Raw genomic sequence first — 25,254 nt, 5'->3', positions numbered from 1 at the left:
TTTTCTTCTATTCCATTGTCTTCTAGCTTCTTTTAGCAGGCCATTGTCTTTCCCAACACTTCAGGAGAAAGGACTGAGTACTGAGATGTCTGTCTCCTCTTTACCCTACAGATGTAAAAATAATTTCCTCTTTTGTCTCCACTAGTAAGAATGGAACATTGCCTTGGTGAAAAGGGCTGGTTGGGCAAAACTTCAGTACAGTTGCAAAGCAAAGCAAAAATAAAATAAATTGATGTACCATTGGGAAAGTCCTTCCTTTAACCAAAAAGTGACATTGAAAAAAATATGCTCATGCTTTTTTAATTAAATATTTAGAAATCTCTTCATTTTTGCTACATAGAAGAAAATTGTGCAATTACAAAAAAATTGTAAAAATTTTTTATTTTTAAAAAATCTAAACTCCACTGCTAATTAGTGTTATCAAAAGACATAGACAGATTATTCTGATGTCTTTTTATCTCTGCATGATGAATGCCTTCAAATATTCTCCCTTCTCCTGTTAACAGTTGGATGTCATTTGAAAACTGAGTAATAATAGTAACTATTTTCAGCAGAAGTTTTGAAGTCCTCCCTCTGGAGACTACTGTACAATAAAATATGTATGCCACATTTCAACCATAGAGACATAGATGGCTAGAATTTTTTGTTTTCCCAACAGTAATTCAAAAGCTAAGGATTTGAAGACAAAGGTATCTTCAAGATATCTTCTCATGTTGAAAATGTTGTAGAGGCTGTTGGTCAGAAATCAAGATCTCGTGGACCTTTCCATTCTGGAAACATTTTTAATATATCAATAAGAGATTTACCTGGCAAAATTTTTGCCCATTTCACAAAGCACCAATTCGTAAATTTCTTGTTTTAGCATCTGTGACTAAACTCCCTTCCTTTCCCCCCTAATAATTCTTCCCCCCACCACCCCGCCCCCCCCCCAGTGCTAATGGCATACTAAGCATATTTCATTTTTTTGCAGAGTAAACATAAGGTAAGAAATCCACTTGTATTAGCAACAAGCTGTGTCTGCTGTTTATTAGGTTGCTCCTCCAGTATTGTTTGTATAGTCTGCATGTCAGTGGTTCACTTGACTGCAGATCTGCTCTCACTCATAGGAGACATATGTTGCACATCATTATGCATTTAAACATAAGTCTCCATACTTCTAATGGAAGAAGATAATAACAGTTTCATGTGTTACTTTGACTTTATAGTAGGATTTTAGTGGATAATCAGATACCATCTGTGGGAATTAAGACTTTGCTCTTAATTTTGCTAGCATTTTGGATAGAATATGAATACTCCTTTTATGAGGAGTTCATGCACTATAGTACACTAATTTTCCTGTAAGGCTTGGCTTGAGATTTCTTTATCACCATCCTTGTGGGCACTTATGTTAAGTAGCTGACACCCCACCACTGAATTGGCACAAGATCTCTTGTCCCTATCAAAACAAGAAGGATCATTATCTTTCTATTTGTACTGTTGTAGGAGATTTCTAAAAATCCATCTTGACAGTAATCCTGGTAGTTTATAAAATTAGTGAAAGAACAATTTACAACAGTCAATTTGCCTGTTGTCTGAGCAAAAATTTTCGTTATTGCTGAGTGCACAGTCCTTGTACTTGTTAGATAATTTACAGTAAACACACATCCTCTTAATTACATCATAGTAGCTTAAACAGATTTGTAGAGCCATTAAAAAATCAATACTTAGCTTTTAGGTGATGAATTAATTAACAGAGTGTGAAAGTTGAAAGTTTGCTTTGTCCAGCATGCACTATGTCTACATAGCCTCATCATCAATAGGGGGAAGTGCAAAATTGCATGGAGTTGATAGGATGAAAATGTTTATGAAATGCACTATTTTCTTTTTGGCCTACAGGAACAGGTTGCTCCTGTAAACCTCTGTGATAGTCCAAAAAAGTGGCACAAAATGTTTTATATATAAATATATATATAATGTGCAAACATTACACCAAATGTAAGGCCCATGTTTTTAATTTTCTCTTTGTGCTGAACCCCAGTTGAATTCAAGGTGAGTTTTACATAAGGGCTTGGTTTGTAAGGGTAGGTTAATCAGCTTTGCAGCAAGAAAATGCAAGGTCAAAGCCAGCTTAAATGGTATATCTAGTAAGAGTTCACATATGTAAGAACATACACAGTGCAGTGGTATTGATTCCAAACAAAACCAAACTATGTTAAACCACGATAACAGTGATAAAACAAGTTTTCTTTTTTTTTTTTTTTTTTTTTTCCCAATCTTCCTGTTTTAGATCCAGCTCTAGAAGCAGAACAGTCAAATGTTAGGAAGTCTAAAGCCTAAATATATTCTCATATTGTTTGTATGGTAATTCTGAATTGATTTCAAACAACTCTCTAAAAACTTCTCACAGGAACATTTATAAATTTGCAATTGATTATTTGTTCTAAATTAGGATGAGATAGACAATGCTGAGACTGGTAATACCATTGAGTTTTTTTTCTAAAACCATTCAGCATTGGCTAAAGTGAATATGCTACAAGATTGTACTAAATAAAAGTAATACAGCTGTCATTTCACTGACTAGCTTGTAATTCTGAGAAGCGTTAAGTCTACATTTTCAGTCCTGTGTATTAGGTAAGATGGCCTATCAATAAGCCTATTCCCAACTTCTGTTGCTGTCCTCTATTCATGCAGTGAAGTTCCTTTAGAAATATTTTCTTGGTAAATATAACATAAATTTCATGTCCTTGATTTCTGGTGACACAGAAGAAAGAGAAATGAAATTGTTCATGGTAAAGTTGGTGTTCAATTGATCCAAGTAATGTGGCTATGCCTTGAAAAAAGATGGAAATGCAGAAAGAGTAAGTGTTTCTAAATTATGTCACTGAATTAATTCAAAACCTAGTTTTGATTCTGTAACAAGAAAATTCCACACTACCCAAATACATAGAACTGCTGAGAATGAAGTCAGCAACTGACTGTAGTATTTACTCCAGCATAGTCACTAAATTGATTTCATTTGATGTGTATTATCTGGGATTTATGAACTGTCTAGTTATTTAACTGCATTGACCTTGATGCATATCATATCTGTCCTTCAAAATAGTTTCATTGTTTAATTATTAACTGCAGTCTTCATTCTGTGTGTGTGTCATTAACATAAATGTAGTTAATTTAAAATATTATTGAAAAGAGTGTTCTGTTCCACCACTTGTTTGTATTTTGCTAATACATTTAGAATATTCATACACACGTCAGAATTTCAGCTTCGAACTTAAAAGAATGCCAACTGATGTGTCTTTCATGATTGGCTTCTTATCACTTAAAGTTCCTTGAGCAGAAGTGGGTCAGCTGTGATGCAGAAGTGGAATTTCCAATTAGCTATCAGGTGTGAGAAAAATACATGCCAGCTTCAAAGTGTCCAGGTTTTCATTTGTCTCTTGGAAAGCAGGCAATGCTTTCCTCATTTGTTTGGAATTCATGCTTCTATTGTATGTCCAAATAAAAGAGAAAATATCCGAACTGATTTTTCTTTATGTGAAGTATTGGCAGAATGGGAGATGTGGCAGCTTTACCTAATTTTAAAGCTGTGATGGTGATTGACACTACATTGCATTTGAAATCTCTTCTCTCTTCTACTGGCTGTGGTGCATGTATCCTTCCTGTTGTTTTATTCCTAGTTTTTATCTTCTGTTTTGTATTTAGAGATATTCTTCAGAAATAGGCAAGCCTCTTCTGATGGAATATGAACTGCCACATTCTGAGAATGGCATTCTCTGAGATTCAAACTTAGCATTAAATAAATTCATTTGGGTTTTTTATGTAATATTTTGGACCAAGCAGGAAGAAAGAACAGAAGCAAAATATACTTTGAGATATTTAGTTCTGCATATAAATAAGAAAAGCATAAAAATACACTTTTATTTTCTCTTTCTGGATGTTTCATGCAAATTTTCACACTTACAGATTCAGTTAAGAATTTGGCTTTAGAATAAACTGAATAGAATAGAATAGAATAGAATAGAATAGAATAGAATAGAATAGAATAGAATAGAATAAACTAGGCTTTAGAATAAATATTCAATATGGGAGAAGTGTTTCATTTTCCAAAGGACTGTAACTTATTTTATCTCTTCTTGCTTCTTATTGATCAAAGAGAGCGGAAGAAGCTATCTTGCTTCTTCCATCAATTTCTTCTCTCTTTGCCTTCTCTTTACACAAATTTTGAACATTTTGTCATATTTAAATTCTTGTACAAATTTGCCATAGCTTTCATCTCCAGAATACTTTTTGTACAAGCATCATAAAAGGGAAGCCAGCATGATTAAGGTTTCATATAGATATGCAAAATTGGGTGTCAGCTGACAGCTAATATTTTGCAGAGAAAACCTTCTGATATTTTTAATTTGCGGTGTTTGCCTGCCATCTACCCTCTTTCCATTGTGTTGGTGTTAGTCACAGAATATGCTGAGATGGAAGAAACGCATCTGGGTCATTGAGTTTAACTCCTGGCCTTGTGCGGGATGCTCTTGTCACATCCTGTGCCTGAGAGCATTGTCCAAATGGTTCTCCAACTCAGACAGGCTTGGTGCTGTGAACACTTCCCTGGGTGAAAAACCTTTTCCTGATATCCAACCTAGACCTCCTCTGACTCAGTGTCATTTCCTCAAGTCCTGTCACTGGTCACCACAGAGAGAGATCACTACCTGCCCCTCCTCTTCCCCTCACAAGGAAGTTGTAGCTGCAATGAGGTCTCCTCTCAGTCTCCTCCAGGCTGTACAGACCAAGTGACCTCAGCTGCTCCTCACACGGCTTCCCTCAAGGGCCTTCACCATCCTTATGGCCCTCCTTTGGATGCTCTCTAACAGAGAACCTCAGGCCAGGTTCTCAGCAGATTGACTATGTGATTTAATGGAATGTCTTTTTTACATTGTGGCACCCAAAACTACACCCAGCACTAGAGGTGAGGCCACTCCAGCCCAGAGAAGAGTTGGACAATTCCCTCCCTTGCCCAGCTGGCCATGCTGTGCCTGATGCCCTCAGGACATGGCCATGGCCCTCCTGGCTGCCAGGGCACTGCTGACTCAGATTCACCTTGCCATTGACCAGGACCCCCTAATCCCTTTCCACAGTGCTGCTCTCCAGCCTCTCATTCCCCAGTCTATACACACAAGCTTGTTTCTTTCCATCTGCAAAATTTTTTCACCTGCAATTCTACCTTCTTCTATCTGCCTTCTTTTGTAGTGTCCTCTCTTTTCAGTGACCCATCAGCCCTCCTGCAGTAGAGCTTTCCAGTAACTTTTCTGCTTTGGTATCTATCCTGTAGGCTCAAGCCTTTACAAACCCCACTTCAAACCCCCACTTTCACTCCAGTGTTTTATAGTGGGAAGATCAGAGAATTTCTCAGTTTTCAGTTTTTCTCACTAATAGCTCTGAAACAATAAGCAATATGTAGTGTCTTTTACATCAACTCTCACATCAGTTCTGAATACAGAAGTATTGTTCTCAGCAGAAATAATAGTAGCAGTGACCTGTCTAACCTCTGGTTTTGGTGAGTATCTTTCCACATTCTGTGAAGTATTTTTCTTCTTAATAGTGTGAGAACATTACTAGTATGTAGAATTTTTTATCAGCTCCCTTGATAGTGAGAATCCCATTGCCATGTAGGGAGTTCCAGGTACATGAGACCATACTCTCCAAAGCAGCAAAGGGCTATGCACACACCACTTCATTGAAAGATCAGTTCCTTCAGCTGAGAGTCTATTGCTGTGGATCCACATTTTTCAAAGGCAAGATTTTTATTTTTGATAACTGGTTCATCCTTTTTCAGAAATCTGCAACATACATGGTTTTTTTTTAAAGTTTTAGTAGAATGGATCATAATAATAACCAAATTCTTATATTTCTGCAGTAAAATATTGAAAGTCATTTAATTAAGTTAAAAATAATAAAACAGTTAAACAATGATATTTTTATGTCACTCCTATGTTATTTTTAAGCAGTTATATTAGTTTATCATTGAAATATTAATCCGTTTTGAAGACAGCTTTCAAGATACATTGTCCACTTTTGATAGGAAAGTTGGAAGATAGTTTGACACAGTTCATTTCTGATGGTACTGAAAGGATGAAAAAAAAGATGAAGCTGTATCCAGCTCTCCAAATATAGTTTGGAATTCACTGTTTGACATGTGAAAAAATAATTTGGTAATAGTTTTCAGAACTCTTGTTGAGGATACTTATACGTTCTTTCAATGTGAAGGAACCATTTCATGCTCAGTATGGGAATTAGTGAGAAATTTTATTGCATATTTCACATTCAGGACAGGAACCTCTAGATTTTTGGCTGCTTGGGTTTTGGTGGTTTTTTTTTTTTTTTTTTTTTTTGCCTTTTTTATACTTTTCCTCCCTGGTCATGATGCAGAAGGAAGAACTTCAGTGTAAACTACTTTTTAAAAGTCCTATAATTTTCATTTTGTACCTCTTTTTCACTGCAAGAACATAGATTTCTATTTATTTTTAAACTTCAGACTTACTAGCAAACACTTCCTCAAATCCACTGTAAAACCGGAGTCTTAAAAATACTGGTGGGGTTGGGATTGATGTCCCTTAATTTACTGAAGCCAACGTCAACAGAGGCCAGGTTCTTAGCAGATTGACTATGTGCATTAATGGAATTTTTTTCCACTGAATGTCTGGCAAATTTATCCGTTGAAGAGAAACACATCTTGTGATTGAAACTGTAGCCTCACAGCAGGCTGAGCAGGACTTGAGAATAATTTGAGATTCTGAACACACATTTATTTTTATGCTCTGTGTGATTAAGTTGCTCTAAAATAAAGCACATGGCAATTAATCTGACAGAAAGGAAACTATTTACAGTACCTTTTTCTAATAGCCACACATGTATGCAGCTACCCACTACAGATTTTCCCCTAGGAAGGCCAGGTCACAGGGAAGAACCTTGACCTCGACATTCACTGCTTTTTTGGTTTTTTTTTTTAGTCTTTTTCCTGACATGGCACTACAGACTTCATCAGAGAGCCATTTACCATCCATCTTGTTTGCTCTTCTGCTGCCACCTCTTTGCTGTTTCAGCTGCAGAGAAGGCGGAGCAGGCAGCTGAGGTGAGTGACACTGTGGCTTTTACATTAGTAAAGAGTTGCTAGAAGTTTCTGTAAATTCAAGCAAGAGGTGAGGTAATAGAAGGCTGGATAATTTATTGTTTGAAAAAAAATAAATGAAGAGAGAGGAGTAGAATGTTACTCTTAATTTTTTTCTTCTGGCACCACACCTCCAATTTATCCATGAAAGCTTGAGCTAGTTTATTGTCATGAGAAAGGCCTCTTTTCTCTTTGATGATGTTTTTTTCATTGACATGTGACCATGTGCACTTGGTTTAGAAAAAAATTTTGTTTAGGAAATGAAAATTGTGATTGTTCTAGCTGGACTTTGTTTAGAAAATAGGGGAACCCCTTAAGAGTTTGCTTCCAGAGACCATGGAGGTGTCATATCCACAGCGTTTTGTGTAGGCCTGGTTTTGGTGGTCTGGAGAGAGCCCTTTGGCTTACCTGACTCACTCACTGACAGAGGAATTAGTATTGAGGAATATCCAAGAGAAGGTTTTGCTATTACTGACTCTCTATAAGGTTGTCTGGGCTGGGGTGAGTATGACTGGCATACAAATAATAATTCTATCACTAAATCTGGATCACTAGGATGACAGCAGCCTGGAATGGGAAAAAACAAGACTGGTCAAGGATGCCTGTTTCTAATATTTAATAACTGTTTCTAATAACTGTTTTTAACATTTTATGGAGTTTAATATCTGATGTAACTGAAGGAAAGTAAAAGTATATTCTAGTTCTACTTCTGCTCCCTGTATATACTGGCAGGACTGCTTTTTATTGTATCAAAACCTGTTTCCTTGTGATGAATAGTTTTGAAGCAAGTGAAAACACAGAAAGTGTCTTATCTCCCCTGGTAGGTGTTTGTAACTTTAATTGTTACAATTGTTACAATTGTTTTGATGTTGCATCTTTATTACATCTCTTTCTTTCATATCACACCTTCATGTTTCTGTTTCTTCTGTAGTTCTGAAATAAACAATGTCTTTGATACTGCTGGGTTCTACTGTTTCACAGCTTTGGTCAATACCAATTTCATGTCCCTGTGCTAGTTAGCTTGTAGCTCTTTTCACATCTTTTCCTGCTTCAGTGGCTGTTGCTTTGTGATCCCCTCTGTTCTCTGCTTTGATCTAACTTAGTTGCTGTCAGATATGTGCATAACAGTTTTAAGAACAATGGCAAGCTCAGTTTCTCTACTTGCCTTTCATCACAGGTGGCCCATCTGCTGGTCTTTGTATCTTGATTAAGAGCAGTTTAACAAAATACCCCTAAAACGTTTGACTATTGCTAAACTACTGCACCTCATTATCTATTTCATGCTGCAATCTCCTCTGGCTGCAGAATGTTCTGGTGATTGCATGGCATAATAGTAAAATAAAACACATATATTTTTCAGGTGGGCCATAAAAACATGCTTCCTGGGAAAACATAAAACATTCAGCATTTTTATTTGAAATGGAAATTGAAAACTTCTGTTTTCTTTTTTTTTTTTTTTTTTTTTTTTTTTTTTTTTTTTTTTTTTTTTTTTTTTTTTTTCTTTCTTTTCCTTAGCATCTCCCTCTTCTTCCTCTACTCTTCCTGATTTCTGAATCTGTTGATTCTTTTGCATACCACCTGAGCCAGAGTGGGCATTGCTGGGCTGGAGCTCCAGATGATACCAAAAAACCTGTGTCAGGACAAAGAGCAGGAAAGTCTCCTTTTGTGGGCTTTAATAGTTTGTAATTGCCAAGAAGGGTGTGGTAGCAGAAAAAAACAACAAATATTGATCTGCTCACCCTTCTAATTTCCCTGTTTCTTTCTACACAGGACATCTGTAAAACTAGATCTGAACTGTGCTGTCATTCCCACCCCGATCTATACCTGCCCATCTACCCTACTTCTCTCCTTTGAGATTGTCTTGCATTTTAAATCAATGCCAATTGATTAAATGGGACTGTGATGCTCAAGACAAACAAGCAGTTAAGGTTAGACTGTCTGTGTTTGAGCTTTCTGTATGGATTTCACTGCCACAATCACTTGAAACAAGGACCATTGGATTCTTACCTGAAAAATAACACTCAGGAATCTGACTTGAAAAGAACTGTAGTCAGAAATGGATGATCTGCTGAATTAAAAATCCAGCAGTTTGATGAATTAAAACCAGACTGCACCAGATAATGTAGAGAGTTCTGACTATCAGCTGATCACCTGTGATAGAAAGCAAAGGATGAAATCATATGGTCATAACCCTCTTCAGTAGTTTTACATCACAGGATGGATTTCCGTGCCTTGCTGTTGTGTAACAGCTTATGTACATCTTTTCCTACAGTGATATCCTTTATATGATATAACTCACAGACCATGAAACTTTAAAATTTTAAATTGAAACTTCTTATTCAGTCTTAAGTTTGATGTGATGTGGGTTGTCATGCCAGCAGTATCTCACACTCTACTTAAATGAAAATTTTACCTTATGTATTTATCAGCCCTTTCTTTTGTGGCAGTGTTTGGTCACATTCCCAGAATTTGAAGCCATCTTGATTTCCATCTCAGGAAAAAAATGACAAGTCTGAAGCCCTATTATTTGTCTTCATCTCTTCTTATGAGCAGCTAGAGTCAGCTACTGTTGCACTGAAATTAATAGCACATTTATTCCATAAAATACAAGTTATATTTTGTAATACTTTTTCATTATGGATCACCAGTTCTTCAGTTTATGTTGCTGTGATTCTGGTACAAATAAAACTTCAGTTTGTAAGGGTAGCTTTTATATATTTTTTACATATTTGCCCAACAAAACCATGGGGAAGTGGCATAAAATCTCTTTTTGCTGTCTTCCGTGTGAATAGGGGCCCATGTCTTTTCCCCTCTTTTATACTGCATCCTGACCTTCTACACATACTGTTGGTGAGGTGTCTTTCATCTCTGCTGCACCTTGGAGTTTATATTTAGCATCTCTGTACATAAACATATCCTGTTCCTTGCCATCCTTGAATACCCACCACAAACTTCCTCTGCTTTTGTCACTGTCATGTTCCTTCAAACAACTGCTATTTATTTTAGACTTTTTTCTTTTTTTTTTATACCCTGACAATTCTGCTGTTTGCTCTTCTTCTCATGAAAATGTTCCCACAGAGTTGATTTTCTTTTTTTTTTATTTCCCCAGTTCTGATACTCAGTGAAGCAAGTCCTTGTTCTTTTTGCTCTTCTTCACCTGCTCCATTCACATGGTGCTCTAATGTGGTACTGCCTTGGTGGTAGACCCACCTTGGTGGTGTCCCAATTTTCCAGAGGGACACTACAGTTATGGACATAGAGTGGAATGGTAATGTGTAGGAAGGAAAAGCTCCACTTTTATAAGTTTTCTGTGGGAGTGAGGGAGTTTCTATAAAGTAGCGTTTTTTCTCTTTAAATTTGTGCTTCCTTTTTAAAAAATGTTACCTTAACGAGATGCCAAGTCCTTGCAACCCTAGCATCACTAGAAGTTCTCTGAGTGGCAGAAGTACTTCACCTTTTTTCTCAGAAGATATATCATGTTTCAGTGCTCTCCTGAGTTTTCCGAATGTCATGTTATTTGGTTTTTTTCATACCCCTGACCAACTCATCAGCACGGTCATTATCGAACCTCTAGGGCTGATCTACTTAACACCTCATTAAAAAAAAATATGTTCAGCTCATCTCCTCTCATTGCTCTTCACTTGTCAACAAGTTCTGCTTTTTTCCCCTTTATATGCAGTCCTTTTGGTGCTCAGTATTTGTCAATCATTATTTTTCACCCTGTGGTGCAGATTTCTCATGCTGCTCTTATTAACCATCCCAAGGATGTTATGTACCACAGTTTTTTTAGCTTATAGTATATATCTATATATGGAATTTTTTTCTTGTTTATCCTTAAGCTTGAATGCTAAAGCCAAGGCATAATAGCATATTCAAATATAGATTCATATATTTTCTCCCATTGTTTGGGTTTTTTGTTTTGTTTTGTTTCTGAATATATTTATACTATATTAAACATACTGCTATCATTTTGTTCTCAGAAACTATTTGGTTGCACTTTTTCTGTAGAAATTATTTTCTTGCTTGCCTAGATGATTCAATATTTCTTTAGAGAATCTATAATCATATCTAAATGAAAAATTGTTAACATTAAGCTTTCAAATAAAGAGACAGAATTTTTTTTGTGTGTTTTTAATTGGTTTACTTTTCTGCTCTGAAGCAGTTAAAATAAAAAAAAAATAGGAGACAATTTTCCTAATTTTTTTCCTCAACAAAAAATGATGTAGATGAATTATGGAACATACCATCCTTGTAATTTATTTTAAATATACAAGTAGCATTTTTAGCTATATTTGTGTCCTTTACTGCATTTCATGATGCCTTTATTATACTCTGCAAAGAAATGTGTGACCAGAATGGTTCTTAAAACCAATGATAAGTTGTCCTGATGATAGGAGTAAGTGCTTAATGATATTTTGGACCATTGGGGAACAATGGGCAAGTGAATAAAAAGTGATTTTAAAAATATTTAACAGTTCCTGATTTATGTAGCACAATTGTTTGGCTTTTTTCCCCTATGCATAAAACATGTGGTTGTAGTTTGGGGGAACACCAATGCCAACTATTAAATGCTGGCTATGAGAAGTTGACTGTTGTGTGTTTGAGTAGCCAGAAAATTAGTGGTGATGTTTGTGGCTGTCACTTGAACATAAGACCAATAAGGTTGCTGAAAAACTGGAGTTTCTTGGTACCTGACAATGTTCAATTATTTTGGATAAAAATTTGTCTTACCACTAGCAGCTGGAAACCCACTTTTCATCTCCTAAATATCAATGATAGATTTTGAAGACTGCAAGGACATTGAGAACAAAGCTGAGCATCCTAGGACTAGATAAGAAAAAATACAAAGCATATTCAAAGAGATCCAGAGCTTCTGTGATCTTGATGTTCTGGTGGTTTTGGTTCCTCCAATATAGTGAGGTACTTTTATGCAGGAATCTTTTTTTTCAAGGAGGTACCTCAAATATTTCTGCATTTAGCACACTGAAAGCTGTGAGATTCTAGACACAGACTACAGTACTGGATCAAACTGTTGAATTATTAGGAAAATTTTCCTGTGGAATCAGTTTAGCTGAGCTCAGTTATAACTAGAACGCAGTTATTCTCATACTGATGTATATGTGAATCTCAGTTTTAAGTTCAGGCTTGTATTTTCCCCTTTAGCTTAAGCAAGACAGAGCTGCTTTTGACTATACAGAGGAATAAGAAATGAGGGTGAAGAAATATTATGATATACTCTATGCCCCTGCTACAGCCTTCTCATTTTCTGTTTGAATATTGGCTAAAACTGAAAATCTGGTCTTCATTTTTAACATTCTGGATAAAAACAACACCAGAGACACTCTCTCCCAAAGTAATATATTCTTTCATTATTTTCTACCTCACAGACTGTTGTCTGTACAGGTGCTGTGCAGGAAAATGTGCTCAGAGGACAGTGCTTGAAGGAAAAAAACACACTTATCTCAACTTAGTCAAACCAACATTCTTGGAACCCTATATAAAATCTCCACAGCAGAATATGATAATTTGATTATAGCAGGAATCTGCCTTTAAATAATTTCTGTCATAGTTAAAAAGTGAAGAATAATGAAAAAGGGGAGTGGAAATGATGGAGGACAATATCCTGACTACATCCATCACCTCTTAACTATACCTGTGTATTTAGGAATGCAATCAATGTCATAACAGCAACGGTCTTCATGGAAGCTGTGCATAATGAATCATTTAGGTTGACAATTTACTAAAGGCAACTGTTTATTTCACTTCCTCATTTTTTTTTTCTAATGCTCTAAAGACTGCTGATGACTTGAGTTTTATGTTTCAGAGACTGCTAGCTGCACCAGAATAAATAGTTCATTGCTATAACTATGCTGGGTCTGTGAAAAAGAAGAGGAAAAAAATATTAGCCCATTAAATGTCTTGGGGGCTGAATTATTTTCTTCCTTCCCTGCCTTGCTCAAGAGTTGGAGCTACAAAGTGCTATAGGTTTATATAGCCTATATTGTATATAGGTTTGCTATAACCTCACTGCAGGAGCTCCCATTATTCATAGAAGAGCAGCTGAGGTCAATTCCATGTGCTTTGTGGAAGGAACCCTACTATTCATCCCTTACAGTCTTCTAGACTGTGAGCTGTAGCAAATGGATTAGGGAAACAGTCTATTCCATCTATTAGGGAAACATCTATTCCATGAGGTATAGTTTGGACTTTGAGTTGACCTTGTGTTTCTTAGTTCAATCTCATGTATACCATGAGTAAGATTATTGAGAAGTCTTAAATGTATAAGGTGAAACAGTTTTTGTTGGTTTTTTTTTTTTTTTTTTTTTTTTTTTAATCAGAATATATTTAATCAAAATAGCAGGACAAAATATCAGGTGGATTCTGGAAAACTTCAAACACATTTGTAGATGACAAAAGCCTGAGGGCTTTCGCTGAAATTGCAACATAGTTTATTCTTAGCAATTAGAGGGAAACTGGCCATACTTCAGAGACGACATAAAAATGAAATGTCATCCACATCAAACTGACATCTTAGTCTTGGAATACCTAGTGTGTTGCATGCAATATTGTTTTCTAGTCCCTGTCTTTTTAGCCTCAATACTCTGATCAATAAATGCACATCTAGGCAGCCGTGGTGACAAAGGACAACCAACATCTTTCCTTCAGATGTTTGATGTTGAATAGAGAGCATGAAACATCAGTTACATTTGTGCATCTTCCATTCATGCTGGCTATTTGTGAGCTCTGCCTTACCTTAGCATCAACTTAATAAAGGATTTTCAGGGCAGATGCAGAGAATACTTTGCAAACCAATGAAAATGTCCCTGAAGTGCAATTAATTTGATTAGTTATGAAAAAGTTGTGAAATATCTTTAGCCCCTTAATTGAAAATCAGTAATAATTTGTATAGAACTGAGTGGTTTCTGTGTTCTTTTTTGATGGGATGACCTGGAATCCTTCATGAATGCATTTAAACGATAGATAAGGAATGTTAGGTTTTCTTTTCTATTTTATTCCAGACTGCAAAACATCTCATTCAGTCAACGAAGTGAAATGGCTGATGAAGAACATGAAAATATATTTTAACAGTAACAGCTCAGGAGAGAATTTCATAGTACTTGTAAAGCTTGCTGAACTATTAATTTTCCTGGAGCTGTTTAAGTTCCACAGGGGCACTGTTTCTTCCCTTTGGCCACATCTACTTGGCTTTTCATCAGTAATGTGCTATCCTATATCCATTACACCTACCTACTTTAAGTTCTGCTCTTGCATTGCATTAAAACCCATATGAAATATTCATTAGAAGAACGTGGAAAACTGACATACAGTCCCCTCTTAAAGCAAATGGAATTTTACTACCTCAACTGGAATTACACAGTCATATTAATCCTTCAGGTATGTCTCTGTATCTCACAGAACCTACAGGTATAGGAGGATTATGCTTTATTTTTAAAATGTTATAAATAATTTACCTTTCAAAAAATTAATTGTTAAATTTATTCTTAGCATGTAGTTTTCACAGCGAAAAAGAGGAAAAAGTCTCAGGCTGAAAATCCAGACCTTTTGGAGAGTGAATGTAAAAAATATGGATTAGCACTCTGACGCTGTAAATATTTTAGAAAGGTAGAAGAGGGAACTGTCAGAAATTAATACTCCAGGAAGGGCTGATCCTGTGTGATTTTATTCATATAAGAAGAGGAAATGTATTACCTTTCAAATGTACGTCCTGTTTCCACTGTCTGCCTTGGTGGTTGAAGTGGGTTCTTTTAAAGTAAATATTGTTTGCTCTTGAGTTAAATCCCCTCCACCTAAGTCCTTCACCGTGTAGGCAGTTTAATTTGCCTTGTAGTGGCTACATCACATTTCACTGAACACAAGGTTAAGATCTTACATTTAGTGCAGATCTGGACCACCATATATTTTAGTATTGCACAGCAGCTGTACGGGCTGACTAGCATGAGTATGGGAGCACTGTGTTGTGTTCTCAAGTGTGTCTATTTTATTCCTCTGGCATGTCTAATCCACATCAGTGTCCCTGCAGTGACTCCTCATGGAGTTCAGGCTCTGGATTTAATGTGGCTGGAAGTGACTTGGTGTTGACTGGTTCTATGGCACACATAGATTTTCTATTGTCCTTGATATATATAGAATAATTAAGATCAAATACTTCACCAGACCAGGTGTGTGGTGTTATATTAAGTGGTAGAGGAGGTAAATTTCTCTTAGCAGAAATCGCTGCATATCTTTGCTTTTCAGAATTTTGTGACTAAAGTCTAAGAATTTCCAGTGCAATACTGGATGTGTTTCAAGTTGATCAGTAGCTGACTTGGTGCGTGTATGGTAAATTTGCTTTCAGCAGCACAGTGGAAAGCCACATTTGCAATTTTCTCATAAAACCATGGACAAGTCCATGTAGCATATTTCTTCTTGTCAGTTATTTACAGTATGTAATTGAAATTATACTTTTAGCATTTGGAAAAGACATATAGTAAGTGCTGTTCATACCAGGAGTACTTGGTCTTGCCAGAAACTTTCTGATGTGGGAAGAAAGATAACCTATACACCTGCTATGAAGATATATTAGTATGCTATAAGAAGTAAGTGTGAGTATCCACTGAAGTATCCTTTAATGATAATGAGAATTATAATGATCCAATAATGGATTGATTTTTATCATAATCTTGTTATTCACAATACTGAAGTTTAATGACACATGATCTTTTATTTGGATGCCCTCATAGACCTTATTATTCTAAACATTAAACATCATCCTGTATCTCATTAACCTGTGATCACTGATGCAAGAACGTGGCCATACATGGATGTATTGGGTTTGAGTGACAAGGTTTGGGTAGCTGGAGGGCTACAGGGGTGGATTCTGTGAGAATCTGCCAGAAGGTTTCCTCTTGTCTGACAGAGACAATGACAGTTGTCTACAAGACAGACCCACTGCTAGCCAAGACCAAATCTATCCGTGATAGTAGCAGCACCTCTGTGATAACATATTTTAGAAGGGGAAAGAATTACTGTGCAGAAGTAATTTCAACCAGAGAAGAAAGGAGTGAGAACATGTGAGAGGAACAGCTCTGCAGACCCCCAGGTCAGTGCAGAAGGAGGGGGAGGAGGTTCTCCTGGCCCCAGAGCTGAGATTCCCCTGCAGCCCCAGGTGCAGAACATGGTGAGGGCCCTGTATCCCTGCAGCCCACTGAGGTCCATGGGGGAGCAGAGAACCACCTGCAGCCCATGGAGAGAGGATCCCATGCTAGAGTAGGTTTCCTGGTAGGACTTGTGACCCTGTGGGGGACCCACGCTGGAGCAGCCTGTTCCTGAGTTACTGTGCCCTGTGGAAACATTAGAGCAGTTCATGAATAGCAGTCTGTGGGAAGGACTCACTTTGGAGTAGTTCATGGAGGACTCTCTCCCATGGGAGGATCCCCACACACTAGGCCAGTGGAAGGACTTCTCTCTCTGAGGAGGAAATAGAGGCTGAAACACCTGGGATGAACTGACCCTAACCCCCGTTCCCCATCTCCCTGCACTACTTGGAGACATAGAGAATCAGGAATTAAGTTAAGCCCAAAAAGGAGGGAGGGATGGTGAAAGGGATGGTGAATGATTTGCTTTACTTCTCATTATTGTACTCTGATTTTGTTTGGTAATATACTAACTGAATTTCCCCAAACTGAGTGTGTTTTGCCCATGATGGTTGGTAAGCGATGTCTCCCCATTCTTATCTCAACTCATGAGCCATTCATTGTGTTCTCTCTCTCCTGTCTCTCCAGTTGAGGAGGGGAGTGACAAGGCAGTTTTTGTGAGCACCTGGCATCCAGCCAGGGTCAAACCACTACAGTGGGATTCTACAAAATAGCTGCTGTGAAATAAATGCTGCAAAGTAGTTTTTTTTTGATTTTTTTTTCCCTGGGTGTGAGAGTGTAAGTTGTAGTAACTCTCTCTGACAATATTCTTGTTCCAGAAAAAGAGTCCACACAGGGACTTATTCTAGAAGAAGACACTAGCAACTAGCTACTCTAAGAGAAGTCATGACTGAGGTTGTTTCTCGCTTCTGACAGCTGAAAAAGGCTTCATTTATCATTCCTAAAGTCTTCCTTACTATGCATGCTTACATGTCACCTACTTGCTTTGTTACAGAGCCTGGAAATTTATGTCATCTGTTAATGCCAATCTTGATTCAGAAAACAGGGAATATGAGGGTTGTGCAAAAGTTTTCTTTAGTGGCTCTCAACAACTATGTTATATATTGTCGCACTAATGAACAGCTTTTGAACTATGCAAATAATAAAGCACATACACACACAGACCTGCAGAAATTGTGCAGCATTCACTGGCAATGAGTTACAAGATGTCCTGTCCAAGTGGTGATGTTGCAGGATGGTTTTGGATGTTAAAATAAAATTCTGTTACTTTATATTGGCTTATAGATAATTCCATCATTCATGTTACTCTTTTTGCTGTATGATCTGGTCCCTATTAATATCTAACTAAATACTGTAAAAAAACTAACTTGTCTCATAACGATGGACAGTTTTTGTCTCCCTCTGTGTCATAGCTTCTTGGGCTTACCACTGAAAATTGTACTGGATGTTTGGTGTTCAACACTTAATTGAAATTTATAAAATATTACTAGCTTCAGCATGCAGTGTCCTCATGTTTGCCACTTGCTCTTCTGCCTCTGAGTCTTAATTCAGAGCCAACACTTGCTCCTTTTTACCTTCTTAGACATATGTCAATCATGGTAGTAGATCCCAGGTGCAAATTTGTTTCAGCTATTGGAACCTTACATGTGTGGGGTTATCAGATTCAGCTTTCAAAGGGTAAGTGGTACATTTGTACAAAAACCCTCTGCTAACAGAATCTCTGAGTAAAGCTGAAAGAGAATCCATGATTCCATGCTTTACTTACTGAGAATTACTTTGTTCAGTCTTTAATTTTAGAAGGGGTAATAATAACAGTAGCACTGTGCAATGCTTGTTCCTCACTGACAAGAGCATTGTACGTTTTACTGATTCACTTCTTTCAGAACATTTTTTCTCCCAATACAAGCTGGATAAAGCAATTTAGGAAGCAAAGTGCCAGACTAGGATGGCCCCATTGGTCAGAGAAATTTGACTCCTTCAGATCTTTCTGAAGGCTCTAGAAATAGCTTGTGTGACATCTCAGTTTACTTCCATGTGAAACAAAGGCCATGACACACTTCCTACTGGAACATGAAATCATCTGAAACTGAAATCTACAGTAGTGTAATTGCAAGATATTTTTATCAGAGCTTTTCTTGGGCTCCTGAGCACAAGACCTTGTTATTCTTCTTTTTAAGAAGGAAATTTCGTTTTTCTGGTTAAGATAATATATTCAGTTTTGATACTTCCTTATCTACACTACTGGTTTTAATGCTTAGGCAAGTGATTTTCTTGGGGTACAGGCACTAAAATATCTTTAAATGCTTTCCTGTTTAATATAATGAACATTTCTGCATAGGACATAATCATATCTTCATGCTGAAAGTTAAGGTATGATAAATTATTAGGTGGCGTGTAGAACTGATTACCCTACTGAGTTCAATCTTATAGCTAGCATTCTTCCATTCCTCAAAAAATGAAACAAATAAAAGAAAACAAAACAAAACAAAACTAAAACAGAATACAAAACAAACAAAAAGCAAAACCAAAAAACTACCAAAAACCCCAAAAGCAACAACCAAAATACTCAAACCTCTGGAGAGAAAGTCTGATGAATACAGTAGATGCCATACATATTTTGATAATATTTGTATTTCCTTCTGAGCCTGCTGAGAGCCTGTCGAAGAAGGTATAAGCCTAGATGTTTGGGAAATCCAATACCTGGAAGAAGCAGCAATCTATTATTGTAGAGGGTGAATCTGCCCTGCTGTAAGTTCTTACTTCAGCTAAGTCCTTGTACCCTGGTTTTGGTGGGTTAGAGCTGTGAGTGACGAAGGCACTGAATGATAACAATAATAATTCTTATTATTACTACTATCCTGAGCCTGGCATTCTAATTTCAAATAGCTAGAAGTTCTTGTTCAAAATAGCACACATAGCAAAGTAAACAACTGATCCTAGCAAAGGCAGGTTTTCTTTTAACTACAGAATCTCCTAATTTCAAAGGTACAGCACTGGATATTGTAGGTTATGCTGAAGGATAGCAAATAATTTGTGACCCAGCGTATACTGCTTGTATCTGTAGGATGTCTGAAAGCATTAAAAATTCATGATCTTTTAACAAGGAGCTACAGCAGTAACAACATCAAGCTCCAGCAATAGTTTCCAGGTTAGTGCTTTGAAATATTTATTTTGTCTGATTTTAAAATGTTTAGTCTGGAACACTTTAGATTATACTTTCCCACTGTATATATTTGGCTTGTGGAGCCTGTCTCTCAGACTCTGGACAAGTATGGACTGCAAGCTACTCTATTTTATTGTTTAGAAACCAGTCTGTGGTAGAAGCCTAATGTAAAAAACAAAGTGTCCTTTTGAGAATGCCAGGGTCAAAGGGCAAGGCCAAAAAAAAAAAAAAAAGGGAAAATGAGATAATAGGAATCTTGTGAGAATTCTTTGATGGGAATAAAGACCTCTGAAGTCCAAGCACAGTGGAAATTTATAAAACAGTGTCTGAACTGCATATGCTAACAGAAAGAAATCTGTGAAGAATCATGATTGAGTTCTTAAATTAATGAAATGCAAAAAGAAAATAGCAATCTTTTAGCTACTTAACTGACTTGTTCTTTGTTATGACCAATGGTACTTTAAAAGTCAGGTTTTATTATTTTATTGAGGATTTGCTGTTTCAAAAAAATTGTCCAAATTTGCAAGGAAACTGAGGCAACAGAATTGTCCAGAACCAAGTTAAAAGGAACATTGAAATGTCACAGTAAAATAAATGGAAATTGGGCAAATAGAGCTGCCTACTTTGGTTAGGACTAGATATTTAAATGAAGTATAAATATGTGCATTGATAACTGACAACTGGCTAGTAGAATATATGGGAGTGGAATTAAGTACTTCAATATATGGGGATGGGTTCTTAATTCAACCACAGTCAAGTCAGTAGGAATGGGAAAAACTTCCTGGTTAGGCATCATCAACTGGAGAACATGTGCAACAAGTTTTTCTGTGGCCCATTTTTCCCTTTTATGCTGTCCTTATCTGCTTGCTTTTCTCAGATTTTTTTTTGCCTTGCCTTTTTTTCCTATAAAGGGCCAACTCTGTTTTCACTTATAAAACAAAGGTACAGCTGTTGGAGTGAGAGCAGAGATTTGTTCTTGTTCTCAGGAGATATGTTTATGTCCCTAGAGATATTTTCACTTGTGACAATAACAAGTGATGTGGCTAGTCTTACAAATAGAGGGGTGGGTTTAGCCAAAGAAACATTACAAATCTTTTAGTAAAGATTTTAAAATATTTTTGTCTTTATTTTTTCCTGTAGAACCTAATACAAACTCTCCTGGGTACATCGCAGTAATACTTACTCTAGTGACAGACCTGCTCTGATCCAAAATTATTTCCAGCTACAACCAGTTCTCATGAATATTTGTTTTTAAAAATTAAGATGACTTTCACCAGTATTTTTGGTACTCTTGAGATATGATGACATTTAATCATTAAAAAATCTTTAGACACAGCATGGGAAAGTGCTCTATTTTCTATCACCATTTCCCTTCAATTATCATATAAGTGAAACCAGATAGACTGCAAAATAAAATCCACTCAACTGAAATATTTGCAGCCTTCATATACACATATTCTCCCATATTCTGGTAAAAGTCTCAGTCTCTTTATATTCTTTCCCAACTTTAACATGACCTTTAGAGCTAACCATGTCTCTGTAAGCTTTTTTTTTCTTTTTTTTTCTTTTTTTTTTTTTAGGCAAATAGATAAGTAACTGCATTCTTGAAAACAACATTATTGACAGCAATGTTCAACAGGCAGTATCTACTGCAAAAAAGAATGGAGTGAGTGGATACTGTGTTGGAACTGGAAGAAGAGTCCATGTTAAAAGTGTTTAGGGTTTAACAGTATATGTATGGTTTGGTGATCAGCTTCTGACAATCTGTTTAATGAGGAGACAGAGAAGAAATTTGGGCTGTATCCCTACATCAGTGCTATTCAGTTCCCCAGTGAAGTGAACTTTCCATATTCTCTGTTGTGTCCATGCAGTCTGTCCCAGGTGACACCCACAGTGCTTGTCTGGAAGACCTGGATGTCCCTCCCATTTATAGCTGTGAGAAAAGAAAAAATGAAGTGGATCCATGGGAATGGTTCAGGATCCCTCCCTAAAGAAAACGAGGCCCTGATGAAAGAAACTATTCAGGGATGTGTATTTAAACATGAGAGCCCATTAAACATGGAAGTAAATAGGGCTTATTCATGAACTTAAAGATGGGTTATTCTTTCTGAAGATTAATGTCCCATATCAGGGTCTCCTGAATCATAATTGAGGTACTTGCTAGCTGTAGTCACAAAAATTCATCAGTGCAGCTGTGATCAAGACTCACCAAGTTGTTTAAGTGTACAAACAAATTTTTAGTTATAAGCAAGTTAGGGTATTGTAACAAATGTAGCTACAAGCTGTATTGCGAAGAATAAAAGTTTCTGATACATGTGTTCTATTCCTCCATGTCTGAAACACCTTAAGAAGTCTTAAAATAGATTGGGAAACCTGGGCCTCCATTTTATGGCCCACAAAGTATATGGATAAGAGAAGTTTGGGGTTTTTTTTATTGCTTAGCAATGCAATTATGTATTTATATATTTTATTAGTGAAAGAACAAGCTGAGAGGAAGTATATTTGTGACAAAAGGACTGTGTTTCTTTTATAATAGGTATATGTTTGACTTCTCTCATCGAGTATTTTTCAGCCTTTTTGATGTATATACTTATGCACTACCCTTCTTTTGTGTTCCTTCCCTGCTTTGTCTGACCTACTACTTGATTTTTTTCCCAGTACAAAACATTTTTAGTTGCACCAGATCTGGGATAGTTTCTAATGGAAGCACAGCAGGTAGGATGGGTATATCTGTGGGGATAGTTAGCATAACAACAGGACTCTTGGTAGCCATAAAAAGAAGCATAAGACTTACCCATAATGTATATGAGCAGTGTAAGGACCTATGCAATGGGGCTTTGAGCAACCTGGTCTAGTGGAAGATGTCCCTGCTACAGGTGGGGAGGATTGGAGCTAGGTGATCTTTAAGGTCTCTTCCAACCCAAACCGTTCTGTGATTCCACAATTCTATGAGTCTGTGGGGAGGAAAACTGAATTTGGGGAAGAAGACATCTGGAAGGCACCAAGGCGCTTGTTGTAAATGGATTCAGGTACATTTGATGAGTTGAGGCCCACCTAAGCTCATTGCACCCAGAAAGGTGATGCAGAATACAACTTTTTTACAGATTGTCTGAGAGAGACAGCTGAAGAGCTCACTGGGAAAAGCAGGAGTCACAGCAGTAGAAACAGAACTGTCAGGTAGCCTTTAGCCCCCACCATTTTGGTAAGTCACACTGGAGAGAAGGTAATTGGTAAATAAAGCTGTGCTTTATTTAGTGACTTGAGTTACTTTGTGGAAACCACCACTTGTTTCTATTAAGAACATGTTGTTTAAGTGGGATTAAGAATTTAAAAGAAAGTGCCTAGGCACCCAGCCGAACAGAAGATATCCATCTGTAGTTTAGCAATGATAAGCCAACACTGGAATTACTAGGCCAAGTTCCTCCATGGTGTAAGCTAATATAAGCAAGCCTGAGATCCTGGTGTATGAAATGAGGCTGTGTTTCCCCAAAATGTAACTGATTCAAAAAAAGCTCCTTGTTGTCTGCTTGTTGAGGTTCAGTATTAGCATAGGAAATTAGGGACTTCTGTCTGGATGGACATTGCCTGCTGAAAATAAGGTTCATACAAGGAAGGAAAGCTGCCAAAGAGGCTGGTTTTTTGTTGCCTAGAAAATGAGAACTTTTACCAACTTTCATGTTTCTAAAAACATGAAGCTCTGCAGTGTGAGACAAGGCAAGGAAGTATCCCCTACTCTCTTATGTTACTGAGCTCATCAGGGAAGAGACTTGAAGATGTGTTATTTCTTTTTGAAATGAGGAAGCAGCTGGATGTCACTAGATGAAGCTGTGCAATATGAAAAATACCTACAGCAGAAAAGGTTTTAACATAGAAAAATGTAGATATCTTTTTCTCCCTATTCTTATGACAGTTGATTTCCAGGCTTAAATATTTAAATAGTTGCACTACTTATTCACTAGCTTATTTTATATAGGCATTTGCTTTGCATGTTGCCTCATCCAAAATTAGCTTTAGTTTCTTGCCCACTGATTTCCTAGTATCCTGGGAAATCATAACACACTCAAAAAATAGAGTGTTTTCTTTCTCAGCTGTAAGCTGACGATATTATTCTGAATTAATGAATTCTCTGAAAGCTTGAGAACTGTGCAGTGGCTTGCCTAAAGTTATATAAATGGTCCCAGACATTGTCTGGTAACTATCTGATGTCCCTACCAATCAGAAGATTATTTATGTCTATAAAGTTCTGGATTGCTCTCAGTTTAAAGGAACTTTAAAGACCTCTGTGGTCTCTGGGGACAGAGTTGCATCTTTGTGACTTGATACACCTGCTGAAGAAAAATTGATATAGCATGGAAATATATTGTCAAAGACCTATCCATTATTTACTGTTGATCGATGCTGAAAGTTGAAGTTTAAAAGTTGAGGTCAACTGTTCTTTGTCTCAGATATTTAATGGAAAACAATCAGAAGAGTTGGAGCTGGGAAGACAAGAGGTCCATTTGATGAAGCACCAATTGATCACTCTGTGACTTCTCCCTTTGGGAGTGGTTGTGTGACAGAAGTTTGATTCATCATCTGTCCTGTGCAGATGGGGAGTAGTGAATGCTTTGTTGTGTTCACCTTTATTTGATTGAACACTGGGGACTACTAGGTCATATGGAAGGAGCAGACAGGAGTGTAAACAATTGAGAAGATGCATGGGGTTGTGGCTACTCTCTCATATGGGCCTGAATATTTAGCTCTAATTTTGATTACATGGGCTTTAATGCAATGTCATGAACAGAATAATCTCTGTGTGTGAAAGAGATGGCACCCTCTGTATTATGGGGAACGTGCTGGCAGGAAAAACAACAGGTCACTTACCATCCTTTGAATGAGTACCAGCCTCCATAACAGCCTCATGCACTGGGAATGTTTAGTTTGCTGACCTACTTTCTATGAAATACTTAACTTCCTCAAAAGTAGAGTCTGTAAGGACAAGTGAAAGAAGAACTGGGCACAGAATGTCTAATGCTGTGACAAAAAAATCCCCAAACAACCAGCATCTGTGATTATGCTGTGCTTGTAATGGAAGTCTTTGGAGAACATGTACAGAACTTGAGCTAGATCGTCCAGAACCTCTACAAGCTGGCAACAAGAATACCAAGAACAGATAGGAGTGCTGAGGCTATTTGGTAGCATCTGGAGAGAGTGAGAAATGGGTATTGCTGAGCTAAGTGCAGCGGGGTAGCTGCTGGGTGCCTGAGAGAAACGCTGGTTTGCTCGAGGGCTTTCCTGCTGGCCACCACATGCACTTGGTCTGCCAGCTAATGCAGTAATAGCAAGAGAGATTCAATGAAGCAGCAAAGCAAAAACCTGCCAAAAAGGCTGGAATAGTGTAGTTTTCTGTTTCCCAGGCTCTTGATGGTATTTTAAGTATGAAGGCTAATTAAATGGCTGAAATTTTAGGAAGCATCTAATGGAATTCCAATGGAATTAGATTTCTAATGGAAACATCTAATGGAATTTTTAAAAATTGCTCTCTGCACAAAAAGGACTGTGTTCTTCATACACCTTTGTAGAAGAGATTTCAGCACCATCGGTAGAACTTTTGCAGTATTTGAAAGCACACTGTTATCTTTAAAAAAATTCCATTTGAGGTGAGATAATTATTTTTCAGATAACTTACCTTAGAATATAGGAATTGTGGCTGAAAATGTGGTATTTCAAACAATTTCCCATTCAATATCTGCCTTCAATCCCACAAGGATATTGGTGTAAAATGCATAAGATTCCACGTGCTTTTTACGCTGGTCTAG

Source organism: Vidua chalybeata, chromosome 1 (genome assembly GCF_026979565.1).
Source record: "Vidua chalybeata isolate OUT-0048 chromosome 1, bVidCha1 merged haplotype, whole genome shotgun sequence".
Classification (NCBI taxonomy): Eukaryota; Metazoa; Chordata; class Aves; order Passeriformes; family Viduidae; genus Vidua; species Vidua chalybeata.
This window is presented reverse-complemented; position numbering follows the sequence as displayed.